The sequence below is a fragment of the Brienomyrus brachyistius genome, unplaced genomic scaffold (genome assembly GCF_023856365.1).
Source record: "Brienomyrus brachyistius isolate T26 unplaced genomic scaffold, BBRACH_0.4 scaffold482, whole genome shotgun sequence".
NCBI classification, from domain to species: domain Eukaryota; kingdom Metazoa; phylum Chordata; class Actinopteri; order Osteoglossiformes; family Mormyridae; genus Brienomyrus; species Brienomyrus brachyistius.
In genome coordinates, this window is record NW_026042757.1 from 20,909 (window position 1) to 27,945 (window position 7,037).

Sequence of the window (7,037 nt, forward strand, 5' to 3'; positions counted from 1 at the left end):
TCGCCTATCTGAGCCAATCAGATTGTCCGTCGCCTATCTGAGCCAATCAGATCGTCCGTCGCCTATCTGAGCCAATCAGATCGTCCGTCGCCTATCTGAGCCAATCAGATCGTCCGTCGCCTATCTGAGCCAATCAGATCGTCCGTCGCCTATCTGAGCCAATCAGATCGTCCGTCGCCTATCTGAGCCAATCAGATCGTCCGTCGCCTATCTGAGCCAATCAGATCGTCCGTCGCCTATCTGAGCCAATCAGATCGTCCGTCGCCTATCTGAGCCAATCAGATCGTCCGTCGCCTATCTGAGCCAATCAGATCGTCCGTCGCCTATCTGAGCCAATCAGATCGTCCGTCGCCTATCTGAGCCAATCAGATCGTCCGTCGCCTATCTGAGCCAATCAGATCGTCCGTCGCCTATCTGAGCCAATCAGATCGTCCGTCGCCTATCTGAGCCAATCAGATCGTCCGTCGCCTATCTGAGCCAATCAGATCGTCCGTCGCCTATCTGAGCCAATCAGATCGTCCGTCGCCTATCTGAGCCAATCAGATCGTCCGTCGCCTATCTGAGCCAATCAGATCGTCCGTCGCCTATCTGAGCCAATCAGATCGTCCGTCGCCTATCTGAGCCAATCAGATCGTCCGTCGCCTATCTGAGCCAATCAGATCGTCCGTCGCCTATCTGAGCCAATCAGATTGTCCGTCGCCTATCTGAGCCAATCAGATTGTCCGTCGCCTATCTGAGCCAATCAGATTGTCCGTCGCCTATCTGAGCCAATCAGATTGTCCGTCGCCTATCTGAGCCAATCAGATTGTCCGTCGCCTATCTGAGCCAATCAGATTGTCCGTCGCCTATCTGAGCCAATCAGATTGTCCGTCGCCTATCTGAGCCAATCAGATTGTCCGTCGCCTATCTGAGCCAATCAGATTGTCCGTCGCCTATCTGAGCCAATCAGATTGTCCGTCGCCTATCTGAGCCAATCAGATTGTCCGTCGCCTATCTGAGCCAATCAGATTGTCCGTCGCCTATCTGAGCCAATCAGATTGTCCGTCGCCTATCTGAGCCAATCAGATTGTCCGTCGCCTATCTGAGCCAATCAGATTGTCCGTCGCCTATCTGAGCCAATCAGATTGTCCGTCGCCTATCTGAGCCAATCAGATTGTCCGTCGCCTATCTGAGCCAATCAGATTGTCCGTCGCCTATCTGAGCCAATCAGATTGTCCGTCGCCTATCTGAGCCAATCAGATTGTCCGTCGCCTATCTGAGCCAATCAGATTGTCCGTCGCCTATCTGAGCCAATCAGATTGTCCGTCGCCTATCTGAGCCAATCAGATTGTCCGTCGCCTATCTGAGCCAATCAGATTGTCCGTCGCCTATCTGAGCCAATCAGATTGTCCGTCGCCTATCTGAGCCAATCAGATTGTCCGTCGCCTATCTGAGCCAATCAGATTGTCCGTCGCCTATCTGAGCCAATCAGATTGTCCGTCGCCTATCTGAGCCAATCAGATTGTCCGTCGCCTATCTGAGCCAATCAGATTGTCCGTCGCCTATCTGAGCCAATCAGATTGTCCGTCGCCTATCTGAGCCAATCAGATTGTCCGTCGCCTATCTGAACCAATTTTTTGTGTTTGTGAAAACGGGTCTTTAATCGGGGAAACGGAGCGGGTAGAGCAGGACGGAACGCAGGCATTGACAAACTACAATGACGGACAGGGCAAACAGGTAAGACCAGGACTTAAAATAGGTCATGACTAATCAAAGTAATCGGGCAAAGCAGGAGACGATCAGGGAAGCACACGTGGGTAATCAGGGGGCGTGGCACACACGAGGAGCGGACAAGCCGGGCATATATGTATATCTATATAAAACCTCATTAATGAGGGACAGGGAACAGAACGGACAGACAGAACTGGCACAGGGGAAGGAGCCAGGACAAGACTTGACATAAGACAGGAAAGGCAGAGAAACAGATCAGAAAGGGGGACACGGAGGGAACAGGCAGGACAAAAGGACCGGGAGTGAACGAAGGGAACATCGGGGAAAGAGGAGCAGAAGCCAGAGGGACGAGGGACAAAGAGAGGAGGGACAGAGACAGGAGGAACAAAGCGAGGGGGAGCAGAGGCAGGAGGGACAAAGACGGGAGGCCAGGGAGAGAAGGAGGGGGAACCAAGAGGAGCCCGAGGGAGACCCAGCGGGCGACGGGAGGCAGCCGGAAGGGCTGCAGGCGGCCGGGAGGCCGGAGCCGGAGGGGCCGAGGAGATGGGGTGAGGGACAGACGCAGGGACGAAGGAGGGAGTCGGAGGGGAGACCAGGGAAGGGGACGAAGGAGCTGGAAGGGACCCTGGCGAGGGCAAGGAGAGAGGGGGAGCCGCAGCAGACGGCGACGTCCTCCGACACGCCAGAGCGGGAGGACCAGCAGGCGAATGAGGAGCCGCCGTCGGGGGGCCCGCAGGCAACCGATAAGACGCCGGAGGAGGGACCGAGGCAGGGCGACGAGGCCGCGGAGGGGGACCCGCAGACGACAGCCGACCCGGAGGGCCAGGACCCGCAGGCGCCGACTAAGCCCTAGCGCCGGCGAGGGAGGGCGAGCCAGGGGGCTGGGCGGGTGGGACCCCAGCCGTGCGTCTGTGTCCTCTCCCCTTATGGGACACAGACATAAGGACCCGTGGCCGGGGTCGGGCTCGTCGGGGTGAGGGTACCAGAGTCACAGGGGGAGAAGGGACTGGAGTGGGGCCAGGGACTGGAGCTGCAGGCTGCAGAGGGGGCGCCTGCCCGGGAGCTGCAGGCAGGGAAAGCGCCTCGGACGTGGGCGCGGTAGCTGCAGGCAGCGGAGACGGCTGCTCGGGCTCTGGGGCCGCAGGGGGCACTTATTTTATTATATAAAATAAGTGTCACACAACCGGGGTGACATGCCTTGCCTGCTTGTGGGATGAGGAAGACTCAGGGACTGGAAATGGGATTAAAACTGAAGATGTGCTCATTCCTTTGTGTATTTACAAATTTTCCTTCCGTCAGACATGAGGAGTTTGCTGCTATATTTGGCACTAATAGAGATTCTGATGCTGCTATTTTTATTGTCTATTAGTTTGTTATTATTTACAAGTTCTGTTGTGTTTTTGCATTTTTCTCTTCTGGTTAATTAACTGCTGTCTGATTGCTGTGAAGTATGAGTGTGGTGAGTAAGACTCAGGGACTGGAAGTGGGATTACAACTGAAGATAACATGCTTATTCCTTTTTGTATTGTTTACAAATTTCCTTCCGTCAAACATGAGGAGTTTGCTGCTATATTGTGCACTAACAGAGATTCTGATGCTGCTATTTTTATTGTTTATAAATGTGTTATTGTTTCCAAGTTGAGTATTCAATAAATGCTAAATTGAGAAATTTTGTGTATCGTTTGTTATTATTAGTGTGATATTTTACCATGCAAATAGAGGGGAAAACGTCCAATTATCGGCCAAAAAAAATCAGCAGCATATATCGGCCATCGCCTGACCCTGACTCCTAAATATCGGCATCGGCTATTGAAAAACCCATATCGGTCGACCTCTAGTAACAGTACATTCTGTCCAATTCATCCATCGAGTTAAGTCACACACCCACTTGAGGGGGCACTCCGGCAGACGTGAGGATGGGGATGTTCTTTCCGCTATAACATCCACTGCAGAAGTACATCTCGCTCCTGTTCACAGGGCTTACTTCAATGATGAAGCAGGGCTGGTTGTCTGGACAAGTGAAGTTGTCCTGCTGCTGGGTCTCGGTGCCGTTTTTCCACCTAAGCTTGAAGGTGGAAATGTGTTCCAACTTGGTCCCTGGGACTGCAGCATAGCCAAACATCGCGAGCAGCGTCGGCCACACCCACCACCAGAACCATCACACCGTCCTATACACATAAAGAAGAACTAAAACATAGAGTGTTGTGACAATCTATGCGTTAATGTTTGGCAGCATAGGTGATTCGTTAAAATTATACCGAAGAATGGAAAATGTGATATTTAGAATATTTTTTGCCATTTAGTAGCTAATTTAAGCACTTACCCAATGCCTCAATTTGTTTTAGGTCAGTAATGTCTGAGCCAAAAGAATGAATGTATGAATTTAATACAATTCACCCACTCCCACCCACACACAAATCTGAAATTCAATTTATTAAGACACTTCTTAAACTTAGTGCATTAACAAAAAAGGAAAATCTTAAGAGATTCAGTAGGATTTTCTATGTTAGACTTAAGTTAATAGTTCAATAGTTTTTATATATTTCAGTATACCAATTTGACTTTAATGTTGAAACAGATGCTAAAACATGGAATAATTTCATAACTAGAGAAACATGTTATTCACAAACACTAGCAAAGGTAGCTTATAGTTAAACTTACTTAAGTCAGCAAGTCAGGCTACAGTGTGTAAGAATTGTCGTAAACGATAATTTGTCTCAGTCTTACATGACAGAATAAGTAAACAGAAAATATAAAATGGCTGAAACAGCATCATTAACGCCAGCTACAGTAGAGGCGCAGAAAAGGTGTCATGACTGAAGTATTCCCAAACTTTGGAAGACCGCATGCGAGCCTTTTTTGCCGCGTGTTTCTCCAGAGGCTCCGGAGCTCCGCTGGTTGACGCAGCCAAGTTGGCTCATGTGCAGGGGGACAAGCGGCAAATTTCTTTTTTGCAGGGTGGTAGGTGATGTCTCATTAATATTTCTGAGAGAAGTGCTACATGATTGGCCAGTGCATGCCTTACAAAATGGTGCGGCACTGCATCCAAGCCTGCGGCACTCAGAGTCACAAATACAGTGGAAACCATTTGTAGTAATTACGTCTGTCTGGCTGATTTCCAACTAATTGATATTTGTATATTTATTACATGAATATAAGGTAATATAAGGTAATAGAAGAGGTATTTAATGGTTTTCCGTCTGAGGAATTTGCAAAAAACTGCAGTGCATGATGGGTCGGATCTAAAGGCTGCCTAACGTCCTCATCTGTAGGACGACTTACATCAAGACTAGGAAGGTGCATAATGTTCATGCCTGGTTGCGTTTGTTGGTCCAGAAAGTAATTCAATTTCGCCATGTAGGTTACGTTCTTAAAAACTGCTTGGAATATAGCCCGATTATATGCTGTGGGCCTTTTAATTTCTTTGTTTACCAGGTAGGCTACCTTCTTTAAACTGCGTTTTGTTAGACTACATATTTAGGGAGGTCTTTATAAATTTATTGTAGTCTTTATAAATATGTACATAGTTTAGCCTAACCCAGCCACTTAAGGGAGCAAGCCAGCTCAACTAGGTGTCGGTCCCAAGCCCGGATTAATGGGGAGGGTTGGCGTCAAGAAATAAAGAGACTGTATCTTCACTGCATGACTGATGTCAAAATGTGTGAAATATGTGGTTGTATAAATAAATTCATTAAAGTAGGTTAATGATTCTGTGCTGTCTAAATTGTATAGAAAATTTCTACATATAGCCAAACAAATCTCCTCCTGTTTGAAAAGGCATAGAAAAAGCAATTTAGCCACTAAAACTTTACAGTTTTTGTGAGGGACAGTCGAATTCTCTCGTTAAGTTTTTTGTGATCCTGCACCTACACTTTGCCGGCCCCAGGAGGATGGGCTCCCCCTTTGAGTTTGGTCCCTCCCAAGGTTTCTTCCTTCTTGGGAGTTTTTCCATGCTATCGGCGCCTATGGCTTACTCACTGGGGGCTTTGGGTGGGCATGATATAAAGCAAAGCATTTTCCCTTCCAGTTTCCTCCTCTGGTCCACATTGCAGGACCATCAGCCATCAGAAACAGCCCAGACAGTCTCCTTCAGCTTCTTTAGTGTCCTTGGAAGCCAAGGCAGTTTTAGATCTGAGAGGAGGTTTATCAGAAGGACACATATTACGTCGTTTGTCCTGAAATGTAACATGGGGAGGAAAAGTTAAGCGGTTTAGTCAGATTGGAGTCGTTTATTCAGCAGTGGCAGCGCCAGTGACTTAATGCTACAGGTGCTATAGGGGAGTGAGATTATTTAGAGCGGGTGCTTTAGCTTTTCAGCTTATGTAGATGCTGTATAGAAGCACACAGCACGATAAGCTACAGCATGGATAAAATATGATAAAATATGAAATTCTAACGTCTAGCTCACAGAGCCTCTATGTGTACTTTGAAGAAAAAATACACTACAAGTATGCTATAAAAACCGCAAAAATGTCTTACACAATATACAGATTTTACAGATAGTTAAAGAAAAAATGAAACCAATATTTTGGGGGTGCTGTGGGGGTACTATGGTCATTGGAGGAGGAGCTAGAGCCCCCCCCCCAAGCTTTTCCCTGGTGCTGCCACTGTTGTTCAGATTAAAAGTAACCTTGTCATTAATAAACAGTACTCTGATCAAATTTTTGCATGTACAAACACAATCAAAGTTTAACCACATGTTTAGACACAATTCACACACCTGTTACATTTCCATAATGCTAAGACTCTCTACACTTACTTCATCCACTTTCTTGTTTGGTACACAGTCAATTGATGGATGTGTAAGATTATTACCAGACCGTCTGCTGCAAACTCTACAGTTAATGAATGGCTGCAAAAACACACAGACACACAAAAACAGTATTTAAAGAGTGGTGGGCAATAAATACAGTGAGAGAAGGTGTAGTAAAGATATATCTAAAGATTTAAGGCAGAGCTGCTGGACTGCAGGGTTTAATGACACAGAACAATTTTAGAGGAAAGAGCTTCCAAAGCAGGGTCACCTTAAGGCTATATTATACAAAGCAAGTTCATCTAAAAGTATGAACAACAAATCCCGTTTAACTGAACACTGCTCTGTATTAAAATACTGTCCTCCGATCAAGCTAAGTGGTCCTGTAGTTCACTATTTAAAGAGGTAAATTTAAAGGGTAATTCACACTGCGCATCTACCCTGCTCTGACCAGATTTAATTGCCCTTTCACCACAAAACACCACACTGCCATTTAAGGCTGATTTCAACTGCCTGGTAATCCAGCCTTTAAGCCTGTAAACCTACTAAAATTTGAGAATAAGGTGATGGAACT